Below are 12,367 nucleotides of genomic sequence, written 5' to 3'. Positions count from 1 at the left end.
AGTTTTCCTGTCCAGAGTGTGCCTAGTGCTTTGGGTTATCAGCTGCAAGATGATCACCTACTTTTCTTTTCCCCAAATTATTTTCAGATTTAACTTCACAATATTTTATTTGCCAGTGACTTAAAAGCATATATAATTGCAAGAAAACAAATTACATTAGTTCATCTTCTCCTTATATCTTAAACCAAACTCAGATGTTAAGATAATTATTAAATAATTTAAAGAAATTCATGCTGTTGTGAAGTTAACGAAGGTTCCTAAAATTTGTTATTCTTTAGAGAAGGACTTGAGAGCATTACTTTTGAGAAAAGAGCAAAAATTTGACACTGGAGTAATACATAGCCTCTCATTTTGAAACCAAGTTTCACATAGTCAAGAGTGATTTGAAGCAGCTTCTCTATAACAAACCATAATAGTAATAATGATGACTTGTCTTACTTAGATAGAGCACACATGGTTTCAGATTAAGAAATTGGCATCCTAACTTTAGAGGCAACCAGTTAGTTTTATGTTTTGGGGGTTTTGTTGTTTTTTTTTTTTTTTTTGCAGTTTTTTGGCCAGGGCTGGGTTTGAACCCACCATCTCTGGTATATGGGGCTGGCGCCTTACTCCTTTGAGCCACAGGCACTGCCCCAACCAGTTGGTTTTTAAATGTTCTAAAAACACATACATATATGCCAGTATTTTATATACAAGATACATGAACATATATTCATGTACATATATGTATATAAAATATGAACTGTATTTTCAGTAGTGTTTATAATGAAACAGTATTCCTGAAGCTAAATATCTCTACAAATTGACTTCTGAGAACCCAACCACAGCATCAATTCTGTTGTATGAAAAATCTATTCCTGAGGAATAACCCATGTACTTCTGAAGATATTTCTAGGCCTATGGAAAGTTAATGGGCCAGCACCAGTACCTAAGTGAATCCTAAGGACTGCCTATTCATTGAGAATACAGCCCATATTTAAATTTTAGCTTACTTCAAAGGTCACTCTTGTTAGTCCCCGCTAATATTTACAGGTAAAACAATTTTTCATAATGAAGGAGAGTATGAAGTGAAACCACATATTGTAGTCTCTTTCGGTAACAAGTTTTTCCTTCTTTGTCTTTCTTCTTGTAATTATAAATGCAGTATAACTGGCTTTATCAACTATTGGAGAATTTGCCCGCTTTCCTGAATGGCTCATATGGCACTCCGAGAATACTGCACATTTCCTCCATCACACTTACAAAGAGGTTGTCAATGTAGTCCTCCAATTCCCAGATGTGGGTGTCTTTCCTCCTAAGAAGTTCTTTGTGTTTCACCAGTACCTCTTTGCAGGTCAGGCTACAATGTTCTGCAGTGGGATCAAAAGGACTCCTGTCCGGGATTTTCCTGAGGTCTTCACTGCATTTCAGATTCATATGAAAACTTGAAGATGGCATTATATTGAAGTCTTGAATTTTAAGTTGACTCAGCCAAAATAGTCCTCACGATTTTCACTAAATGCATTAAATGATTTCAAGTCACGAGGGCTGTCAGATCCCCCACTGTTAAGTTTATCAGATCTGCTGCTATCTTTTTTCCAGTCACTCTTTCAAACAGGTTTTGTCCCTTTTCTCTCTTTTCTTACTTCAACTGATTTTGAAAATAAATTCATGCTGCTGTCCCATGATTCACTTCCTTTCTTCAAATGGATTTTTCTTCCTTAGCAGTGTTGCAAATTTGGGGGATAATGAAGCAGTCACATTTGTAAGTGAGTCATTTTGTCTTCCAGAAGACTCATCTTCATCCACGATGCTGTCAGGTTGGTTCAATTTGTTTTTTATTTTGAGACAGAGCCTCAAGCTATCAACCTGGGTAGAGTGCTGTGGCATCACAGCTCACAGCAACCTCCAACTCCTGGGCTCAAGCCATTCTCCTGCCTCTGCCTCCCAAGTGGCTGGGAATACAGGTGCCCACCATGATGCCCAGCTATTTTTTGGTTGCAACTGTCATTGTTGTTTGGCAGGCCTGGGCTGGATTTGAACCTGCCTGCTCAAGTGTATGTGGCTGGTGCCTTAGTCGCTTGAGCCACAGGCGTGGAGCCAGGTTAGTTCAATTTAGAAGTATCAAAGCTTAATTTCCTTCTGTATGGAGATCTAGACTTCCACTTTCTGGAACCATTCCAAAGGAATCTATCTGGTGTCCAAGAAGATGTGTTTACTCTCTGGTGCTAGACTTCAGTTTCTCCCAAGACATGTGGGACCCAGATAAATCAGACATTGAATGTGCTGATGAGAGTCCCTGAGGACCCAAAAGAAAAGGCGTCTTTGGTTTGGATTCCATATACATTTCACCACTTGAAAATTTAGTACTGGCATTAGGCATGTGAGTACTTGGTATGACTGCATAAGACGCATCAGAAGATGTCCCATCATTTTTTTCTACCTTTCATTTTATCTTTTAATTTTGCAATCTTGTTTTGTCCTTTATTATTAAGTCATACATACTTGCTGTCATATTGTTCCTCATAAATTGATCGTTTATCCTTTATCTCACGCCTGTTCGGGGTGCCTTTTTCCTTGTTTGGATTCTAATCTAAACCACTCCGTTTTCCTTCCTTGTCCTCAAGGATGTCATTGAGATTAATTGCCTCCTACCCTAAAAATGTATCCAGACCCACCAGGAACCTGTGCATGACTGTGAGGAAAATAATGTATTTCTCTGGATTCCCCTACATTAGCAATCCAGGTAGATCAAAAGAGGCCTCTTTCTTCCAGACTGGTTCAAGGATTTTGTCATCTACAGAGGTGGAGTACTTTTCCTTGACCAGTTGAATTATAGTGTATGTGTCATTGGTGCCACTTTTGCCTTATGGCTTGAAGCACTCTGACCCGCACGTCGTCCTTTTTCTCTTTATGGAGTTCCCAGTTCGCAGTTCCCAGAGGGAGAGCCTAATATTCCTCAATCACTGACATCCTAAGGACACCTAACGGAGACAGGGTTAGGGCTGCTCAACTTCCCAAAGGCTAAGGTCCAAATGCCGCACGGGGACATGCCCTTTCCTCTGGAGAAACAGGGGCCGCCATCACCTGGCCGTGCCGTCCAGGCCTCCGCTCCGGCCCCTGCGCCAAGCGCAGCCACCTTCCCGCGGCTCCCGCCGGGGCCCGGCAATCGGCGAGGGCGGTTCCCGGGCCTGCGGGCAGGTAGAGCCTGGCCACCGGGGCGGGCTGAGGCGGCGGGAGGGTGTCCCCAGCCCCGGCTGTCCACCCACGGCGTCGCGCCTGCCTGCTTGCGGCCCGGCGGTCTGGGTCTCCGTGCCTCCCACCCTCCCCGCACCCTTCCTCCCGACCCGGGTAATAAGAAACACCTGCGGCTTGCGTGGTTTCGCTCCCGCTACGAAACCTCATCATCCTCCTTCCCTCGCCTCAGCTCGGCTCCTCCTCTGGGGTTGGGTGGGTCGCCCGGGGGTGGAGTGGGACTGGGGCGGGGGGCTGGGGGCGGGGGTCGTGGCCACCTCTGCCCCCGCAGGAGGCAGCCGGGCGCGGGGCTCAGCAGGGCAAGCCGCTGACTCCGACGCTTTAAAGGGGTACAAGTGAACTTTTCTGGAACTAGAATATAAATGTTTTGACACATGGCAGCCGAGAACTGTATATTCCCTTCCTGTTCTCCCGCCTGTTCGTGCATTCTTTCCAAAAATCGGGACTTTTTTAAAACGCCGCGGGACGCGGGACAAATTGTTAAAAAGCAGGTCTTCTGGTCACCCTAGGCTGGTGTCAGCCCACTTAGCCACAGGCACCACCCCAGACCTGCCACTTTTACTGGCTCCATGTCACTGGTTACCCAGCTCAGCCCCAAGGTCTTTTCTTCTTGGTGTAGGCAAGAGGATAAGGAGAAGAGGCTGGAGCTGTGCCTACCCATATTCAATGTGGAGACTCAAGCCTGGAAGGTTGTATTAATTAGTGGGAGTCCCTAATTCCTGGAGGTTGTGGATCTACTTATCAGACTTTAGGTACCTCTCTCAGAAACCAAGATCTTGGCTCAAGTGGCTAAGGTGCCAGCCACATACACCTAAGCTGGCGGGTTCGAATCCAGCCCGGCCCACCAAACAACCATGACGGCTGCAACCAAAAAATAGCCGGGCGTTGTGGCGGGCACCTGTGGTCCCAGCTACTTGGGAGGCTGAGGCAGGAGAATGGCTTGAGCCCAGGAGTTGGAGGTTGCTGTGAGCTGTGATGCCACAGCACTCTACCCAGGGGGACAGCTTGAGGCTCTGTCTCAAAAAAAAAAAAAAAAGAAACCAAGATCTCACACCCAAACTGCCCTGTCCAGTCACAGTGATCACATGTCTTATGTGTATATCCCATACTTTTTAGTGTGTTTCAGAGTTACGTAACCAAAATATTGGGGTTCCTTCTTGGATCTCCACTAATTTTTGTTCACTGTATGATTTCTGGACATAGGTAGGCATCCACCCAGCAGGGGGTGAAGTGTGTGTCTACTGATAAACCCTTTATGCACACAGGACCCTGCTCTCTCTTGGGGCACTGTGTCTCCCACCCTTGGACCTGAGGAGAGATAATGATAAGGAGTAGAATGTTCCCTTACTTCTGACAACAAAAAACTGTGGTTCAGGCCAGTTACAACTCTGAGGTTAGTAAAGTCAGAGCTCTCAGAGCTGCACCTCAGTGTGGCAGCAACTGGCCACACGCTGTTCTGAATAGAGCTGTTCACTACACTTAACAAATAGAATAAATTTTAAAGATACAGAACCAAAGTAATTTATTAATTTTTTATTGAAAATTATGAGAACAAAAATATTTTTTGATATGTAATATTAAGTAAACAACAACAATCAATTTAACCTACTTCTTTATCTTTTCTTTCTGTGGCTACTAGAAAATTTGAAATGACACGCATGGCTCTCATTTATTTCTATTAGACAAGGTCCCTTAGAGGACTGCCTCACCTTTCTAAGCTCAGGCTGCCTCCTCAAAAGACAAGAGTTTAGGAAAATTAAAGAAAAATCTCAACTTTAAAATAACAGTTGCTTTTCACAAGATGGTGCTGAGGTTACAGAATTAAGCTCCTGCTCCTCCCAAAGTAAAAACTAAAGCAAAGGCATTGAAGGCCAAGAAGCCTGTGCTAAAAGGCAACCACAGGGGTGGCACCTGTGGCTCAAGGTGTAGGGCGCTGGCTCCATATACTGGGGGTGGCAGGTTGAAACACAGCCCTGGCCAAAAAAAAAGGTCACTACAGCCACATAAAAAAGGTTAATTATACATCACCCATATTTTGGTAGTTGAAGACATTGTGGCTCCTCTGGATGCAGCCCAAATGCCCCAGGAAGAACTCCTCCGGTAGAAACAAGCTTGATCACTGTGCTATTGTGGGGAGGGGGCTGTGGCTGGCAGGGTCCCCATAGCCTGGGAAATGCTCAGGGAGTGAACCGCAACCACTTCTCCTGTAACAACATACTTCCCACCTGCCAGAAGTCACGTAGCCCGTGCATACTTTCCTTGTTATGGACAAGCACCGTTTTTTCTCTTTACAGTCGATCTCTACCCCATGTGTTAAGATTTATGCAATCTTGTTAAGATACTGTATAAATAAAGCTGTTTCCAGGGTTCAGAGGCTGGCTGCAGTTGTCAACTGCATCAGCCCTCCCGACACCAGCCTAGCTCTCAGCTCCTATTTTTTTTTTTTTTTTGAGACAGAGTTTCACTTGTCGCACTCAGTGACATCATAACTCACAGCAACCTCCAGCTCTTGGGCTAGGGCGATTCTCTTGCCTCAGCCTCCCCAAGTTGCTGGGACTACAGGCACCCACCACAATACCTGGCTATTTTGGTTGCAGTTGCCACTGCTGTTTTAGCTGGCCGGGCCATGTTTGAACCCATCACCCTTGGTATATGGGGCCGGTGCCCTACCCCCTGAGCCACAGGTACAGCCCAGCTCCTGTCTCTCCTTGTGTCCCTCTACCTGTCTTTCATGGCTTTGTATTTTCTCAATTTCCCACCATTTCCACTCAGGTCAACTCTCCCTCTTCACACTAGTGGAGAGGTCCCTCTCTCATGCCAGTACGCGACATGCCATCATCCAGTTCTCCCTGACCACTTAGTACACCATGAAGAAGAGAGGAGAAAACGACATACTTGGGTTCATTGTGGATGTCAAAGCCAACAAGCACCAGGTCAAACAGGCTGTGAAGAAGCTCTATGACATTGATGTGGCCAAAGTCAATACCCTGACCAGGCCTGAGGGAGAGAAGAAGGCATATGTTCCATTGGCATCTTGTTATGATTCTTAGGAAGTCCCCACAAAATTGGGATCATCTAAACCACATCTAGCTGGATGGTTTTAAATAAAGGGTGGACATAAAGCTCATGTGCAATTTATGTAGTAAATTTATTTAAATAGTAATTTCATTTAAATTTAAATTAAATTGGCTCAATGCCTGTGGCTCAAGTGGCTAAGGTGCCAGCCACATACACCTAAGGTGGCGGGTTTGAATCAAGCCCGGGCACGCCAAAACAATAATGAGGCTGCAACCAAAAAATAGCCGGGCGCTGTGGCGGGCGCCTGTGGTCCCAGCTACTTGGGAGGCGGAGGCAGACTTGCTTGAGCCCAGGAGTTGGAGGTTGCTGTGAGCTGTGATGCCACAGCACTCTACCCAGGGGGATAGCTTGAGGCTCTGTCTCAAAATAAATAAATAAATAAATAAATTTAAATTAAAATAGTGATGTTTTAAGTTAAAATAGTAAAGTATTTTAAATTGCACACAAACTATGTCCACCCTGTATATAACTTTTCACTGTAAAAAAAAAAACCATGTATTTACTGTGTGTATATATGCAAACATACATATGTGTATATAATTAAAATTGATAAATGGATATAATGGGTCTTTTCACAAGATGGCTCCGAAAGTGAAGAAGGAAGCTCCTGCCCCTCCCAAAGCTGAAGCCAAAGCAAAGGCATTGAAGGCCAAGAAGGCAGTGCTAAAAGGCATCCACAGCCACAAAAAAAAGAAGATCCGTACATCACCCACCTTCTGGTGGCCAAAGACTCTGAGGCTCCAGAGGCAGCCCAAATATCCTAGGAAGAGCGCCCCCAGGAGAAACAAGCTTGACTACTATGCCATCATCAAGTTCCCCCTGACCACTGAGTCTGCCATGAAGAAGATAGAAGACAACACACTTGTGTTCATTGTGGATGTCAAAGCCAACAAGTACCAGATCAAACAGGCTGTGAAGAAGCTTTATGATATTGATGTGGCCAAGGTCAACACCCTGATCAGGCCTGATGGTGAGAAGAAGGCATATGTTCGACTGGCTCCTGATTATGATGCTTTGGATGTCGCCAACAAGATTGGGATCATCTAAACCAAGTCCAGCTGGCTAATTCTAAATATATAACTTTTCACCATAAAAAAAAAGATAAATGGATATAATTTATATTCAGGGTTAAATACAAATATACGGCTTAGCACCCATAGCTCAGTGATTACGGTGCTGGCCACATACACCAGGGCTGGCAGGTTTGAACCCTGCCCAGGTCTGCCAAACAACATTGACAACTACAACAAAAAAATAGCTGGGCATTGGCTAGGTGTCTGTAGCTCATCTGCTAGGGTGGCCAGCCACATGCACCAGAGTTGCTGGGTTCGAACCTGGCCCATGCCGGCCAAACAAACAACTACAAAGAAAAAAATAGCCAGGTGTTGTGGCGGGCATCTGTAGTCCCAGCTGAGGCAAGAGAATCCCTTAAGCCCAAGAGTTTGACATTGCTGTGAGCTTTGACGCCTTGGCACTCTACCTAGGGTAACGCAGTGAGACTTTGTCTCAAAAAGAAAAAAAAAATCCCTCAGGCAGAGTTGCATCCCAGAGAAGGCACAAAACCCTGTGTAAAAAGAGCTACAGAGTTTGGTAGGTAAAGTCCACGTGGTAGCTGAACCCTTCACCCAAGAGGTGTACCATATACCCCTACAGTTGTGCCTGGTAGTTGGAAGCTTAAATACCACCTCCTGCATGAAGCCTCCTGCAGTGCCAACCCCCTCACTGGAGACTAGAGGTAATTTCAACCTTCTCTGAACTGCCATAGCCTTTACTTGTAACTCCCAATGTCGTTCATCTATCAGGTTACTGTTATTTTTGTGCATGTTTTTACCTAGACATCAAGATGTATATTGAAAATGCCTTCAAAGGAGAATCTAACTCCTATTTAAATAATATGTTCTCAAGCCTAGCACAGAATAAACACTCAGTAAATAGATTTTCATTCCTTTGGCGAAATTTGTTAAACAGATACTCTATGGCAAGCACGGTGGTCCTGGAATATTGCGATGAACAAAGTCATGGTCCCTGCTCTAAATCAAAAACAGGAAAAGGAAAAAATAAAAAGTGCTACGGTCAAGAAATTGTTAGCATTTCGGCCTCATTCGGATTCTTGTCTGACAGCGTTCCTGTCAGTCAAGGTCGGAGAGGTGGGCCCTGAGGCCCTATCCAATCAGGGAGGCTCCAATATAAACTGTCCAATCAGATGCATAGCCAGAAAGAAGGAGGCAGCTCCCTGGCTCAGGGAGCATTTGTCTCCAGTTTTGGGCTATGATCTAGGGTCCCCTCTTCAGCTGTTGCGTCTCCTGGAGATTCCAGGTGTCTGCCGCAGCCTCTGTTACCCTGGGACCTACAGGTACTGGGAGATCTGTAGGAAGGACATCGGGAGATCCCAGAAGCAGACAAATGGTGAGTCTAGGAGACTGGGTGTCCTAAGAGGGGGAGGGGCGTGGTTGGAGCCAGAAGCGACTGTGGTGGGACCGGGCATTTTCACTTCACTTTTACAGTCTTCAGACCCAAGTTTGCCACTGGGACCCCTTGGCCCCCAGACCCCTGTGGGCAAACGGTGGAGTGGGGCAGGCAGCTGGGACTCTGTTGCTCTGGCCCCTTCCTGGAGCGGTTAGTTGAACGAAGGCCCAGGGCTCTCTTTGAGCAGCTGTATGGCTGCAGCGCCCGGCGTCCCTCCCACGTGGTGACAGCGGAAAGGTCCTCAGAAGAATCCTAACTGGGTGTGTGGGGCTTGTTCACGGGAGGGGCTGTAGTCCGTGGGTCCCCCAGTCCCTCCACTCTTCTGTTAAAAAATAAACCTGAGGCCGGGCACAGTGGCTCGCTCTGTTGTTGTGGAACCGAAAGTGGCTGGTTGCCTGTCGTTGTAGTTAAACACGGAGACAGGGAGCTTTTTTGATTCCCAAAAAGCCTTTATTATCAGAAAGGCTACTAATTACGGAGAACAGCAAGAGTAATTTTTTAAATGTTGTTTTGGCTATGTAACAAATTTTAGTAATTTATATAGGGAATAGTTTCAGAAGTATACTAAAAATATATTATGTGATTAACAACACGTAGACAAGTTAAATACATATGGCAATTAGAAAACTAATCAAAGAAAAGCGTCCTCAAAAAAATATTAAACATGCTATTAACTTGTTCTGTAGTGCCTCATTAGTTCCTCAGTGTTTTTCAAGAGTATTATCTTTACTCCGTATTTCTGGTGTGGCCTGATTGAAGGACTTACTGCTCCTATGTTTGCGAGCGCATTCTCAGTTCACAAATAGCTAAGAAAGGTTGTGGGGGTGTCTGCGTGTACCACATTGTCTAATTTATTTTCATATCAGTGAAGTTGATTTCAAATGGAAATTTTTGTTTTGAGGCAGAGCCTCACTATGTCGCCCTGGGTTGAGTGTTGCGAGGTCACAGCTAACAGCAACCTCAGACTCTTGGGCTTAAGCAATTCTCTTGCCGCAGCCTCCCAAGTAGCTGGGACTACAGGTGCCCACCACAACACCCGGCTATCTTCTTGTTGAAGTTGTCATTGTTGTTTAGGCCCAGACTGCGTTAGAACACACCATCTTTGGTGTATGTGGCCAGCGCCCTACTCACTGAGCTACTGGTGCCGAGCCAGTCTATATGTTTTTGTTTCATCAAAATGGGAAAAGGTTCTGGGGTAAGCGCACAGCTGTGTATAATCTCAAGAGGAAGATGACTGGGGACTATTTCTTCAGTCTTAACATGGTGCTTCCTCCTGGAGAGGCCGTCTAGTTTTTGTGGGCCTCAGCTGCTTCTGGAGTGAGATATGGCTTGAGTGGAGTGTGGTGGGCCCAGGCTTCTAGTCCTGCGAGTTTCACTGCTGTGGTGTCCTCAGCAGAACATCTTCGGGACTAGTCTACTTTTCCTTCAGCTGTTTTTTTCAGGTCCTCCTTTCCAGGTTTAGAGCTGGACTTGGTTACCAGGATAAAAGGGATATAAATTGTCTATCGGGGTTGACTGGGGTCTGGGAAGAGAGAACTTATGAATAAGGGATACCACTTGCTGCATTTGTTGTACATACTTTTGTACTTTGAGATTCTATTCACCTTGCCCTGACATTTGAATTAAGACTACCTGGAAGGGTTTCTTATAAACAGCTTTGTAAGGATTTAATTTCAGCCTGCTTCTAGGGGCTAACTTTATTGACAGTAATTGGAGGGGCAATATCTGCTTTTATGTAAATGAATCTGTTGGCATAGTTTGGCAATATTTTCTTTTAGCATATGATTTATTTTCTTTTTTACTTTTCCTGATGATTGAGATCTCCAGGCTATATGCAATTTGTAGTGAATTTTCAAAACATTGCTTACTTCTGCCATAAAAGACAGACCCTTATTACTTTGACGGCTTCTGGGGACCTCATAATGAGGGATAATGTTTTTCAGAAGGACCTTTATTCCATAGTTTTCTTTGTTTGTGTGGGAAAGGCTTTTACTTATCATGTAAAAGTATCCATTAATACTAGTAAGTATTTCTGACTTTTGGATGAGGGTATTTAAGTGAATTCTATCAGCTAGTTTTCAAATGTCATTATCTTATGGTATGGTCGAAGTGGCTTTTTAGACCTGTTTGCTGCTTTGGGGTTGTTTCTTGTACAAAGTAAACACTAAGTATTTATTTTTTATTATCTGGGTGAGTTTTCTATTTACAACTTATGGCCAAAGGAACTCACTTGAGTTTTTTTGCAGGAATGTGTCATGTTATGAAGTCTTGATTACCTGAGATTAGACTTCTGGGTAGCATGATCCATCCTTAGCTGTTGATGAGTCAACTATTATTTTATCATGAAATTTTTCTATTTTCTTTTTTTTTCTTATAGGTGGGATTAAAATCAGATAGGTTTAGGGTGGCACCTGTGGCTCAATGGGTAGGGTGCCGGCCCCATATACTGAGGATGGCAGTTCAAATCCAGCCCCAGACAAATTGCAACAAAAAATAGCTGGGCATTGTGGTGGGCAACTATAGTCTTAGCTACTTGGGAGGCTGAGGAAAGAGAATCGCCTAAACCCAGGAGTTGGAGGTTGCTGTGAGCTGTGATGCTATGGCACTCAACCAAGGGCAACAAAGTGAAACTCTGTCTCTAAATAAATAAATAAAATAAAAGCAGATAGGTTTAGAGACAGCATTAAGGGAGCCATTACTGTCACTCCTGCAGCTTGCTTTGCCACAGTGTCACCCTCTGGTTTTCTGTTGGCACAAGATTAAGTCTTTTCTGGTGTCCTGGGCAGTGTATGACTACCACCTTGTGGGGAAGCAAGACAGCTTCTAATAGCTTCTGGAACTATAAACTTCTGAACTGTTTTTTTTCTTTTCTTTCTTTTTTTTTTTTTAGAGACAGAGTCTCACATTATCGCCCTCAGTAGAGTGCTTTGGCATCGCAGCTCACAACCACCTCCAACTCCTGGGCTTAGGCGATTCTCTTGCCTCAGCCTCCTGAGTAGCTGGGACTATAGGTGCCCACCACAACGCCTGGCTATTTTGTTGTTGTTGTTGCAGTACAGCTGGGGCTGGGTTTGAACCCACCACCCTCGGTATATGGGGCCGGTGCCCTATTCACTAAGCCACAGGGGCCGCCCTTTCTGAACTATTTTTTGTTGTTAGTTTGTTTGTTTTTGTTGTTGTAGTTGTCATTGTTGTTTAGCTGGCCCAGGCTGGGTTCAAACCCTGGAGCCTTGGTGTTTGTAACTAGTGCTCTAACCACTGTGCTAGGGCGCTGAGTTGGTGTTTTTTGGTTTTTTGGTACTACCTGTAATCTCTCTTTTTTTTTTTTTGACCAGGGCTGGGTTTGAACACACCACCTCTGGCATATAGGGACGGCACTCTACCCTTTTGAGCCACCAGTGCCACCCCAGTAATCTCTGTTTTTTAATATGGCATTTTGAGTTTGAAGAATTAAGGAAATTTGGAGTCCATATAAATGTTTACTGTTTTAATTTTCTTTTTTTTCTTTTCTTTTTTTTATTTGAGGGTACAAGAAACCAGGGTACACTGATTGCATTTGTTAGAGTCCCTCTTACACTGTGTCTTGCCC

General features: G+C 44.6%; 3 pseudogenes across 1 annotated transcript; 2 read left to right on the top strand and 1 right to left on the bottom strand.

The window, feature by feature from the left end:
- Positions 1–1,158: 1,158 nt before the first annotated feature.
- LOC105888400 lies at positions 1,159–3,384 on the bottom strand (annotated as a pseudogene).
- A 3,498-nt stretch (positions 3,385–6,882) lies between these two features.
- LOC100962855 lies at positions 6,883–7,414 on the top strand (annotated as a pseudogene). The gene has a single exon (XR_001161865.1). The product of XR_001161865.1 is annotated as a 60S ribosomal protein L23a pseudogene (transcript).
- Positions 7,415–8,588: 1,174 nt separating this feature from the next.
- The window catches only part of LOC105886327, a 22,725-nt pseudogene continuing 18,946 nt past the window's right edge, over positions 8,589–12,367 (top strand).

This window comes from Otolemur garnettii, unplaced genomic scaffold (genome assembly GCF_000181295.1).
Source record: "Otolemur garnettii isolate 467f Iridium unplaced genomic scaffold, OtoGar3 scaffold00383, whole genome shotgun sequence".
NCBI lineage: Eukaryota > Metazoa > Chordata > Mammalia > Primates > Galagidae > Otolemur > Otolemur garnettii.
Note: the sequence above shows the minus strand (reverse complement) of the source record. Positions and strands in the feature narration are given on the sequence as shown.